At 39.8% G+C, this 13,533-nt stretch overlaps 1 protein-coding gene across 3 annotated transcripts in view; it reads right to left on the bottom strand.

Moving 5' to 3' along the window:
• LOC124148703 (5-hydroxytryptamine receptor-like) overlaps nucleotides 1–13,533 on the bottom strand; it is a 205,527-nt gene that overhangs the window by 152,287 nt on the left and 39,707 nt on the right. Inside the window, exon 1 of one of the 3 annotated variants that reach the window (XM_046519942.2) lies at nucleotides 9,351–9,879. The exons of the other annotated variants lie outside the window; for them this stretch is intronic. The gene's annotated coding sequence lies outside the window, so the exon portion shown is untranslated. Of the gene's footprint in view, nucleotides 1–9,350; nucleotides 9,880–13,533 lie in introns of those variants that run through there. 3 annotated transcript variants of the gene reach the window in all.

The following is a 13,533-nucleotide window of genomic DNA, read 5'->3' as shown; positions in this document are numbered from 1 at the left end:
TATATCAGCCTGTATCATGGTGTTAGTGCTTTGTAAACATGCCACAACGTCACAAATTTCGCATTGCCTTACTCGCAAAGCATGGTTTTACTGCCAGTGTCGGGGGTGTGGAGATAAGGACCTGTTCTTTTACGCTTCTTGCAATCACTTAAGGGGTAATTTAAGCATCTTGTACATCTTTCAAACTCGTTACCTACATGGAGACAAGATTTAGACTCTTCCTTTGGGCGGTGTTCGTGTCAACAGAAACAAAGATTTACTGCAAATTCGAATATTTAATTAGAACACCGAATTGGTTCATGGTTGCAAGCCAAAGGCACCCATGTACTTATACAGTGGCGATTTCATAAAAAATAGGACGGTTCCCAAACATAATGACAGGCAATTTTGCAGTCCATTCTAACCAAAAGCTAATGTTAAACGAAATGGGACATAATGAAGGCGTTGGTCCTGTGCACAGTGCACAGGTCACAAATCAGGTGAAGTTAAGCAACGTCGGTCGCGGAGAGTAGTTGGATGGGTGACCACGTTCAGCAGCTTGACTCCTGAGAGTTTCTAGGCCCTCTGAAGCACATGTACCACATGTGGCGTCTCCATAGGCAAGTGACTTTGTTCGAGTGGGTACCCGGTAGGACAAGATGGTTGCTGTTAACCTTCTTGCGCCCCAAGGGGCATCTTGGGTTATATAGTCCCCAGGGACCTGAGAATGAAAATCTAGTGCACACTGATCGGTGTAATAATTGTGAAGCGCTATGACTGTTGTCATTATTATTATTATTATAATTATTATCATCATCATCATCATCACCACCATCATCATCATCATCATCATCATCATCATCACTATTATCATTATTATTATTATTAGGATAATGTGAGACTAACCCGAAATCATGTTCTGCCGAAAGAGATTCCACTGGGCCTAAAAGGCAAACTAGTGGTGAAAATTATAGTAATGGATCCTCCTTGCCAAAATCGCAGCTTGGATTTGTGAGTGAGTGAGTGAGTATGGTTTTACGCCGCTTTTAGCAATATTCCAGCAATATCACGGCGGGGGACACCAGAAATGGGCTTCACACATTGTACTCACGTCGGGAATCGAACCCGGGTCTTCGGCGTGACGAGCGAACGCTTTAACCACTAGGCTACCCGACCGCCCCCTTGGATTTGTGAAACACTTTAGCACACAAAATATACACTCAACTGCGAGTATCGCCTTTCTCGCTCTCTTGACTCTCGCCCCATCTCGCCTCTCTTATCGTTCTCGCCATCTCAATACGATCCACGCATTGGGCAAGGGATGCTGTGCAGCCGTGTACCAACATGCTGATTTTTTTTCAACGCGAGCATGACTGCCTTCATGTCACATTTTCCCCAAGACCAACACGTGGGTAGCCCCAGCTATCTAATTGAAAGATATGCGTGATTAATACACTTTGGAATTGGAAACATGGCTTACACCACCGTGCGGTATCTTGCCATGTGGTGGGACGCTATAGAATTGCGTTAACGCAGAGATCTAAGTGTATTGTACGTCATTATAGGACTTAACATCACATGCTGCAGAGTGGTTGAGGTTTCAATGAAAACTGAAATTTCTCAGCTGTCCTGGTTCGTACATGGGATACAAGTCGCCACGCCAGAGATAGCATCAGAAGCATTGATTTCCCTTGGTGATTTACGTTACAATTCCTTCATTAATGTTGCAACACGGGTGAATCTTTTCCAAGAATTTGGTTGATTTGTGTCTTGTTTGTCGAAAGTGAAAGATTTACGTAAACATTAAGATGTTCAGGATGACTCAATTTAGATAATATCACATTCCACAGCGCTCCTCCCTAAGCGAGAAGCGAGTATGTAGTATTGAACGTAAGAGCACATAGAGATGTGGGGATATTTATGGTGTTCATGTCATTGCTGCCCTCCTTACCAGACCTGCTGTCTCCTCGCAGTGACGTTCTGTACTGGTCATTGTTTGGCGCATTAGGTATGATACATATTTACAAAAACCTGATCCATTTAATACAATCTCAACAACTACGATAATGAGGTTCGTACTTAATGTCCATAAAATGTCCATAAAATGATTCATAGATTTAAAATTATCATGAACGAAATGTGTTCCGTACTCAAAACAGGACAAGGTAGGTCACAATGACAAATAAGACGAAAACGTTCAATCGTTAACCCAAGATCTAGATCCAATTAGATTTTTTTTGTCAAATGTCAAAAGCCACTTTTATGAAAAAAAATAAAAATAGTTTTTTTCTGTGCCTTTGATGGAATGGGAAATAAAATGAAACCAGATCTAGAAATAGCTGGTAACATTTTTAAATATTCCCCAGGGAGCTGGGGGATGAAAATAGACTGTTCAGTGATCTACTGATCAGGGTAATAATAATGTATCGCTTTGGGCACATTTAGCGTAAGAATTTATGCGTTTCACAAGTCGACTATTATTATGATTATTATTATGATTATGATGATTATGATGATGATGATGATGATGATGATTATTATTATTATTAAGTGCACAGTAGATAGTATCTGCTTAAAACTTTAGACGCCTTCTCTGACAAACACTGACAATGAAAAGTAACATCATGTACATTATTGAAAACACAAAGCTATGATACATCTAAAAACACATTGAGCTAGGCTAAATTCTCTTCTTGCTTAGCAAACGATCTGAAACTATCCAAATAGCGTGTGGTGGCGTAACGAAACTTTAGTTTGAGTGACGTGGAAGAAACCGGTTGGTATATGGTCAATGTCTGAGTGAGGGAGTTGCTTTGACGCCGCTTTGAACAATATTCAAGTTATATCACGGCTTTCAACCCGAAACGGAAGGAAACCAACCCGAAGTGATGGCTAATCTGGTTTAATCTGGGATTCAAACCTACAATATTAGGTTCCTGACGCGCCTAAGGGACGCAACTCTTACCAAACTAATTGGGACGACTTAGACGATAGGATACCCCGGTCGGTATCCGAAACTATATTGCCTCGAAAAAGGTAAGTCGGTATAATTAATGTATGCTTTTGTCGACTGTTTGATCACTGACAATACATGATATCGATCATGCTGTTATTACTGTGTCCCCCAACGTGATATAGCTGCACTGTTGCTAAAAGCGGCGTAAAATCCACCTTACTCGCTCACTCAATAGCTCTGGTTATCTCAACGTGGAGATAGCGCGATCCCTCTGCATTATTTCTGTACTGTGTTTATCACCAACACATATGTTCATGAACACAGATCCCATGACGTAGCTATAAAATGATAGGGTCTGATACTGAGAATCCAAGAATCACCTCAATTAGGATTCCCCGTTTAGTGAGTGAGTGAGTATGGTTTTACGCCGCTTTAAGCAATATTCCAGCAATGCCACGGCGGGGGACACCAGATTTGGGCATCACACATTGTACCCATGTCGGAAATCGAACCCGGGTATTCGGCGTGACGGCTTTAACCACAAGGCTACCCGACGCTCCGATTATCCGTTTAATATCATCAAACCCGTTATCGCTAGTGCCTCAAAAAGAGGTAAAAATGTATTACCTGTGTCACATTTCAAGTGCACCCAAACCCTCACAACCAATGTTCCAGTTTCTCAAACCCATCCCGGGATGCCGGGCTAAATCACCGGTTTAACTGACCCAAAATCGGGGGCACAGGTGGCCCAATCGTCTAAGGTGCCGCGATTCGCTGTGAAGAGTTGCATCCCTTGGGCACGCCAGAAACCTATGATTGTGGGTTCCAACCCCAGTTCGCCCCGATTATGTTTCTAGGTTTGTCAGCACCATACCCGTGCTCGTGGGTTTCACCGAAGTGGTAAACGTCTGAGACCTGCATCACTTCGGGCTTTCCTCCCACATTAAGCTGCCACGCCGCGTAATAACTGGAATACTGTTCAAAGCGGTGTTAAACCCAACTCACTCACTCACTCACTCACTCACTGATCCAAAATCGACATTACAGATACCGTCCGGATACAACTGGAACATTGACGCAATGCGGCGTCGAACAACACACACGCGACCATGCAGAAATCGACCTTTCCTGCGATGATCCCATTTCCCATACCCTAACATAGTTTTACGATGGATTTAGTTCCGTGTTGTTAACTGGACCAGTGTTCTGATACTGTTTGCAGAACGCGAATGGTACCTTTGAACTAAATATTCTTAAAGTCAAGACGATCGTAAATCTCTGCTAACGTTACATCATCACGTCAACCATGCTACTAAAACCTTTTGTCAACGAAGCCCTATTAACCTATTATAGGATGTGGCTATTACGCCTTTCTATATCATGGTTAAATAATTGCTTGTTGTATTCTCTCAACAAAGACAGTATGACGTGTATTTATGCATGGTTTTGTTTTGATCTCCGTATGAAATAAGAGCATGGTGAGCTTACATATACCCGGGTTCATGTAAATATAGGTCAGTAGGAATCGATAAATGTCTTGATCTTGCTAATTGATTATCAATACATCAATCATTATGACATGTCTTAAGTGCTGGGACGGATGGGTAGCCTAGTGGTTAAAGCGTTTGCACACGCCGAAGGCCCGGGTTCGATTCCCCACATGGGTACAATGTGTGCAGCCCAGTTATGTTGCCCCCCCCCCCCCCCCCCCCCCCCAAGTCCCCTGGCAGACCATGTACATGTAGCGTTAAAACGACGAGTGTGTATGTCGAAAGTACACATGTCTGAACAATCTAGGAAGTACACATGTCTGAACAATCTAGGAAGTACACGCATTTGAACAATCTAGGGAGTACTCGTGTCTGAACAATCTAAGAAGTACACGTGTTTGAACAATCTAGGAAGTACACGTGTCTGAACAATCTAGGAAGTACACGCGTCTGAACAATCTAGGAAGTACACGCGTCTGGACAATCTAGGAAGTACATGTGTCTGAACAATCTAGGAAGTACACGAGTCTGAACAATCTAAGAAGTACACGTGTCTGAACAATCTAGGAAGTACACGCGTCTGAACAATCTAAGAAGTACACGCGTCTGGACAATCTAGGAAGTACATGTGTCTGAACAATCTAGGAAGTACACGAGTCTGAACAATCTAAGAAGTACACGTGTCTGAACAATCTAGGAAGTACACGTGTCTGAACAATCTAGGAAGTACACGCGTCTGAACAATCTAGAAAGAACACGTGTCTGAACAATCTAGGAAGTACTGATGTCTGAACAATCTAGGAAGTACACGTGTCTGAACAATCTAGGAAGTACACATGTCTGAACAATTTAGGAAGTACACTTGTCTGGAAAATCTAGGAAGTACACGTGTCTGAACAATCTAGGAAGTACACGTGTCTGAACAATCTAGGAAGTACACATGTCTGAACAATCTAGGAAGTACACGTGTCTGAACAATCTAGGAAGTACACGTGTCTGAACAATCTAGGAAGTACACATGTCTGAACAATCTAGGAAGTACACTTGTCTGGAAAATCTAGGAAGCACACGTGTCTGAACAAATCTAGGAAGTACACGTGTCTGAACAATCTAGGAAGTACACATGTCTGAACAATCTAGGAAGTACACGCATTTGAACAATCTAGGGAGTACTCGTGTCTGAACAATCTAAGAAGTACACGTGTTTGAACAATCTAGGAAGTACACGTGTCTGAACAATCTAGGAAGTACACGCATCTGAACAATCTAGGAAGTACACGCGTCTGGACAATCTAAGAAGTACACGTGTCTGAACAATCTAGGAAGTACACGCGTCTGGACAATCTAGGAAGTACACGCGTCTGGACAATCTAGGAAGTACTGATGTCTGAACAATCTAGGAAGTACACGTGTCTGAACAATCTAGGAAGTACACGTGTCTGAACAATCTAGGAAGTACTGATGTCTGAACAATCTAGGAAGTACACTTGTCTGGAAAATCTAGGAAGCACACGTGTCTGAACAATCTAGGAAGTACACGTGTCTGAACAATCTAGGAAGTACATGTCTGAACAATCTAGGAAGTACTTGCTGCACCATCGCACTTTTGCTGCAGACTCTGCGTGTTGTTTAACAGTACACCCGTTTTTGTTTTGATGAGATTTCAGTACTGCACACAGTACTTTTAAATTGTATATCGATATATCTCGAATTATTGCTGGTGGTAAAAGTTAATTGTCTTGACATGATTCCTCTCCATTAAACATGACTTGACGCAACATGTATACTAAGACGATGTATTTGTCTGGATCATTACACGTCATACCAATAGGTCATCTGGGAAATATACGTGGTTCTTAAGTCTTGGAGATGCATGTATTTAAACAGTATCGGGAGATTATTACGCCTTGACAAGAGCATATAGTTTCTCTCCAATGTATTTTCCATCGCAGTATCCACGTCTTTAAGTTATAGGTTTCGTTTGGTGGATACACTTTAGTACAATGTACATCACTATTTTCTAAACATATAACAATAGATATCTTCGATATAATCCTATTATCTTTGCTGAGCCAATTCTGTTCGTGGTACAATAAATATTGAAAATACACATCAGATATTTATCGAGACGCTAATTATTCGATATTTGATTGATTGTCTCAGGCATTTCAAAATTGTATTGAAAGAACAGTGTTCGTCCCTATACAAACCATAAGTGTATTGATTATATATAGTCTGCTGTTATGCCAAAAAAGATGCTTTCCAAAGATATAACAGCAAAATAACATTGCTCTTGAAACTGCAACCTCAACGCCAGAGAAAAAACAGTCTCGATTATCAACTGACAAAAAATCCATTTGGGGCAAAAGGCAAAATAGCGGTGTAAATAATAATTTTTTTATGAATGGATCACTGAAAATCAGTAATGACACCAGGTTTTCGCGAAAAGGGTAAGCTCATTCTGTTCAAAACAGTTGTAATTAACCTTTCTTCAAGAAAACAATCGATGTACTCCACAGATAACAGATCCCATATATCATCAGCTGACGGTACTGTTACAGTGGAATTCAAGCAAGTGAATACAGGTCCTCCGCGGGGCGCCAGGAGCATACGGTTACTATGAACAATGTTTGTACATAGATGCTACCTTAAGATAAGAACCATACAATGCAACCTTCTCCTCCTTGTGAGAGTATATGTTAGCTTGGATATCATTGTCAGTTGGTAAATATGCCAGTTCTGTAAATGTCAGTGCCAATGCGCTTCAACATTATAACCTTACAGTTTATACAATATGTATGTTTCTGTAATATATCCAATTATGAACATCGATGGTCAAAGTTTTATAGCTTTTCAAATGGTACCTTTATAAATTAAATAATATTAACTTTCATAAGACAATTTCTGTACAAAATATTCTGTCAAGTACCTGTATGATTCTGGAGGATCATACATTTGAAGTATCAACAGCATCAATGTTGATTCACTTGATAAGACAATTTCTGTATAAAATAATGTCAATTACCTGTATGATTCTGAAAGATCATACCTTTAAAGTATGAACAGAATCCATGTGCTTGAAATTATGATTGCTTTTCTAAATCACTTCAATTTGAATAATGTAAATCTTACTTTTTCAGAGCATTTATTTCTGGAATATCCCACGGGCAATAATGACAGTTAAACATTGTGTATCATGTATATACAGGCTATTCAATACCAACATTTCCACATCTTACAAAACAACTACAAGAAATGATTTTGGAATCATTATGTATGGTGTTTACCGAAAATGTTCATACATATTCATATACAAGCTCTGCAAATACCGCGAGGACTTCAAAAGGTCATTCCATAGGTCATTACATTGTAACCAAGGTGAACACAGCAACGTGGCATATCAAGCAAATTGAAAATTAATCTTTTCCAAAATAAGATTCACATTCCCAAATCTCAAAGGGATTCATTCTAAATACTCAACCATTCTACTCAAACGCAGTAAAATGTAAATTTCCTTTCGAGTCCATTCATTTCTTCGCTAGTAAACGAGTCATTCTGTGAGCTATAGTCCCCCCACTAATGCTGTTAGCAGACGAATTAGGCATCAGTTTGTAACTTAAGGTAGTAAACATAATCCGGGTTAGGGATTCCACTTGTCAATGATGCACATTCAACTACGTATGTACATACATTGCTTGTTTCTCTGAAAGAGAGTAGACGTTCTTTGCATGACCCTTGATGAGCCTCCATGCAATCACACCTAAACCAACATGCAATGAAGTTAGGTCGTGTATAGCTTGTGGATTGATGCTTCCTTGTGCAGTTATACCTATAGACACTCTGCGCAATTTGCTCTCACGACGACTGGACTGGGGATAATAACTTGGTCAATATCTATCTCAGTATTGAACTCAGACTGAAAATGATGGATGCATACATCATGTTGATTTTCATTCTGAATCAGTATACCGTGGTATTAAAACGTGATATGTGAAAAATATACTGTAATGTTGCCACATTTCTGTATCATGAAACACACAAACTCATTACAAGATATTGTACGTATTGATGACACATCTGTGTCATTTGTGCCTGTGCTAATTAATGAAACTGAAACGTTGGTATCATATGGGGCCGTTTGTAAATATATATATCTGTCTAGACACACATGTTGAACTCTATGTCATATCGACATATGAAGTATAGATCAGATCAGTTATAACAATGCTGACGTAAAACTCGTTAGCAGTTAATTAAAAGGCCATCACTTTGAAGTCGCTAATGGTAGACATGCGAGTGTTAGATTTCATATATGTTTTTTCATATGAGCCTATTTCATTAAATCTTCATGTCAATGTCCTTTTGTATATTTTCAATGCTTGAAGAAGTATTCGAATCTTTGTAAAGACAAGTTTACAGGTTGTTATGTATTATTATCACAACACAATGAATACGCCAACTTGTTCACAAATAGCAAAGAATTCAACACTTGCAAACTCATTTTCCATACAATCAATATTATTGTTGAATATATATAAAGGACACATTGCAATTACCTAACCTTCAGAGCCAGACCTGATAGCAAACTGCCGATGTCTTTATCTATCTAAAACTGATAATGAAACTAAGCAATAAAAAACGTAAACGCTCATCTACGACCATCCTCCTCATTACAGTTGATGAGGTTGCCATATGATGCTTCAAAGCAAATCTCCCCACGCCGGTGTGCATTATGCATAACACTTCATCTTTGCACACAAAAATGCATTCACAACATCTTGGAAGAGAAAAAGCCGCGACATTTCAATAGACAGTGTTTACAAAACATGTTATCGATTCTTTAATGTAATGAGGTGTTTGCATTGAGATGGTAATCGGGATAAGAGATATTCTAGGATTATGTGTATGGTAGGTGGTATTCTTACCTTAGTCTATTGAAGAAAGGTGTCTCCATAGACTGAACATCTCAATGTCATTGTGATATGAAAGTAAGCGTGTCATGGATCGCCGTGACGGGCAGTATTTATCCATTAAGTGCTTGATTTTGGACGCGCAAATGTTGTTTGTGTTCATCAATGTTTCAGAGCACATTCAGCGATTTATCACCGAGGAGGATGCGTCATGCAACTCATGCCATCCATCAATTTGACCAATCTTCATCCTCAAAAGCAGAATCCACAACAAGCACGATATCAGAATGTGAACATTCAGAAACACAGGACCAAATGATAAGGATCCAGATCTACGTCGCATGGTCCAAAACAAGGAATAACCAATGCCACTCTCCAACCACCAAATCCAGGTTGCGAATGCCTAACCGTTCAGTATAACTCATCCCTTCCCATCATCAAGCCTGACACTGTCCGTAGCGGCCACTGCTAATAGGTACCTCTGTTCGCCCCACTGGCCAATAAGTTCTGATTTTCCACTCCAGCGCTCACCGGCAACAGTATTTACGCTAACCAGTGCTCAGCGTTACAAGAGTCCCGTGCTGTTAGCCGCTCTCAGAACTTGTTGCATCGACTCTTGAGGGAGTGAACAAAGACAATGATGACAGCATTGTACCCGCCTGTAGGCACATTACGCACAACGTCAGTATGAAATCAGTTAGGCATTTTCATTTCGGTTAAAGTCCCTTGGCGTGATTTCATCAATTTACTTGACACACTAACTCGCGGGAAGCTTTTGCAATGGAATTCGGACGGTCTTACTAATTATGTCGACATGCGTGAATATGCATGTTGCCCATCTCTTGGGTCATTGGGTTACGTGGATCTGACACAAGCTTCTGTTTGTAGTAAGTGCTTAAGTCATAAAGGCTCTTCCTGGCTTTGTTTTACTAGGTGGAATCAAGTCCTTAGAATCAGCTATCTCAGATGTAACGAACAGAGGGAACTCCCGCTGACTCAGACGGTACTTCTCGCAGTGAAATACACATCTTCCACTTGACTGTTTGTTTTCAGCTTTCGATGTATTGGTAACACCAATTTACCCATATGCCCGCGAAATATGAGGATGTGAAAATGGCGAAATCATTGACTAATTACAACTTAGTTGTTTTCAAATGGCAACAAGACTTAGGAGCAGTATCCCAAACTTAATGATTTATGGCGAAATTGAAAGGAAGTTTAAGATGTATGAGGGGGATGGTAAACTTCAGGAATAAAACAGCAGTGGGTAATGTAAAGCATCCACACTTAGTTTATATTTATATTTATCATGATTCAAGAAGTGATGGAAATAATAATAAGTGGTTAGAATGTATAACTATTGTATACCGTGATGAAAAGCCCATATTCAGTTACGACAAAGTTGCTCACTAACTCTGTTTCTTCAAGAAATGCAAAATCAAATCTAGTTCTAATCTATCTATATTGGTATATAAAACCTGAGCTCTCATCATGTATCTCTTCCTGTATTCAAATTTAGAACTTAATCATAGATTTCCGGTAAACGCTGGTTGATCGAAAAACAACTGGCAAGAGAGGAAAGAACATGCTACCTTTGTACTTCCTCTGTGGTTGCTGACGAATGCCATTATTTATTTCAATGTGAATTCTTTGCTCTCAATACGTCGCTGATTATTATTATTAGTTTCCCAATTCTCAGAAATTGGCAAAACTATCTTCCCACAACAGCACTAAGGACTTGAGAAATGTACGTAAATTTACAACTATACAAATGAATGTGTCCTAAAACGCTTCATCCTGAAGTTAATTTGAACCTAAAATATATGTATTTAATTTCTTAAATTGTTTTATCCTATTTATATATGTTAATTATATATTGTAGTCTTGTACCAACGTTGGTGGATATGAAATCGGATAACGACTTTCAGAATTACCTATTTTTTACTATACACTGACGTTCCTAACAGTAAATGTCCGGAGTACACGGAGTCCGGACTAACGGGATCCGAACTAACGACCTTTTACTGTGCACATTACTCCAAACCTTATTGTTGATGTCCAATTCGGGTTTATTATTCTAAACCTTTACACGAAGACTCAGGGTCAATTACAAACGCGTGCTTGTAATTAAACCTAAGCGTAAATACCAGATGGTATACATTGTGTGCCCCCTTCAGTTGGACTACGGCTATGCATGTATGGTTTTATTGTGAAAGCAGCGCTTGGCCTTCACTGACGATAACCCAATACCGGTAGCTTGATAATTGTGTTGGACTTTATCTCAAGATGTTGGAACAGAAGCATTTGGTATTGATTGTCGTCAGTTTTTGATGAACAAAAACGCATAAAGCAATTATCTGAATTAGAACATCGATTAGAACTTCAGTCACATATAGACTCTGATGTCATTGAATACTGACATGCCCACGGGGCTATACGCATGCAAACCCATGAAATACCAGAGGATCAAGTTAACGGTAATTGGAAAGAACATACGGCAGCGAACGCCAAAAGGTGGATGAATCCTTTTGGAGAATGAAATCGAAAAACTTTATTTTGGCTAAGATTTCATAACGTTTACTTAATTCTAGGGGCGGTCGGGTAGCCTAGTGGTTAAAGCGTTCGCTCATCACGCCGAAGACCCGGGTTCGATTCCCGACATGGGTACAATGTGTGAAGCCCATTTCTGGTGTCCCCCGCCCTGATATCGCTGGAATATTGCTAAAAGCGGCGTAAAACATACTCAATCAATCACTTAATTCTACATCACAGCTCAATGTTTACGGTGGGGGTATAAACTGCAGGACAAAAGAAGTATATACCCACGTTTGATGGTAAATAAAAGAAACAAGAAATTGTTATTCGATGGTGATGTATTTGATACGGGTATCATTGTTGTGTCTTAGGGCCGGAAGTGTGCAGTGTTGCGGCAACTGTTTTCAGCCCAGTACAATTTCCATGACGATTTATTTGTTTGCAAATCCTATGTTTAAGTGTGTACTTTCTTTTCCCGGCATTTCAGTTTACACAATGTGCTCCATTTAAATTATTATTTATGAGAGCTTTTGAACCAGTTTTCTACTTGTTATGATAAAATGAGGGTTTCTGTGGTAAAAATGCCCCAACATGACTTTCAAATCCGATATAAGTGAGTGAGTTTGGTTTAACGACGCTTGTAACAGTATTCCAGTTATATCGCGGCGTGTCAGCTTAATGTTGGAGGATGTTTACCACTTCGGTGAAACCCACGAGCACGAGTATGGTGCTGACAAACCTAGAAACATAATCGGGGCGAACCGGGATTCGAACCCACAATCATAGGTTTCTGGCGTGCTCAAGGGACGCAACTCTGCACAGCGAATCACGGCGCCTTAGACGACTTGGCTACCCGTGCCCCCAAATCCGATATAAAACAACATTTAATCCAGTACTATGTATGATGACCGATTTACATTAAGTGAAACTCCGTTTATCCAGACGACAGAGTCCCAAATGTAATCGTCCGATTTAACGATCGTCCTGATAAACGAATCATTGGTAACCAGTAATGTCCCATTTATGCGAAGGCGTTCCGAATTCACGGTGTCCAGATTACTAGGGTCTGAACTAACAAGTGTTATATACAAGTATACAATGCTGTTTACGACAACATACAATGTCCGCATTCCGAGGTTACAACATTCATGGCCTCAGTAAAACTTTCAAAGAGTAAAACAACAAACAAACAAACAAACAAACTGTCAGGTGAACATTTGACTTGCCTTTGCATGCCTTTATGACGGGTGCCACCGGTGGGGCAGGAAACGATCGCCTTTTCGCGAACACCTTGTATCATCGATATTTGGTAGCACTTATGATTTAATCTGTTTTTGTAGATATTTATTATGATTTGGCTTTAATTTAACAATTGAAGAACTCCTACCGTAATCATATAATGTAAATGTATGTCACTATTGACAACAATAAATAGCAATAAATCACTATAATGTATACATAATTCAGCTGATAGTGAATAATTAGTAGTCACATTTGCAATTAATTACATATCAGCCCAGCAGCCAACCTACAGTGGTGGCAACATCTATAATGTCAAAATGTTATTTCATACGATTTGGTCTAAAAAAGATTCCCATATGTCATATACTGATGTTGGAAACATTACTGTATTAAGTTGAATGTACTATATAAGGCATATGAC

Source organism: Haliotis rufescens, unplaced genomic scaffold (assembly GCF_023055435.1).
Source record: "Haliotis rufescens isolate VD_foot unplaced genomic scaffold, xgHalRufe1.0.p SCAF_69, whole genome shotgun sequence".
NCBI lineage: Eukaryota > Metazoa > Mollusca > Gastropoda > Lepetellida > Haliotidae > Haliotis > Haliotis rufescens.
This window is presented reverse-complemented; position numbering and strand designations above follow the sequence as displayed.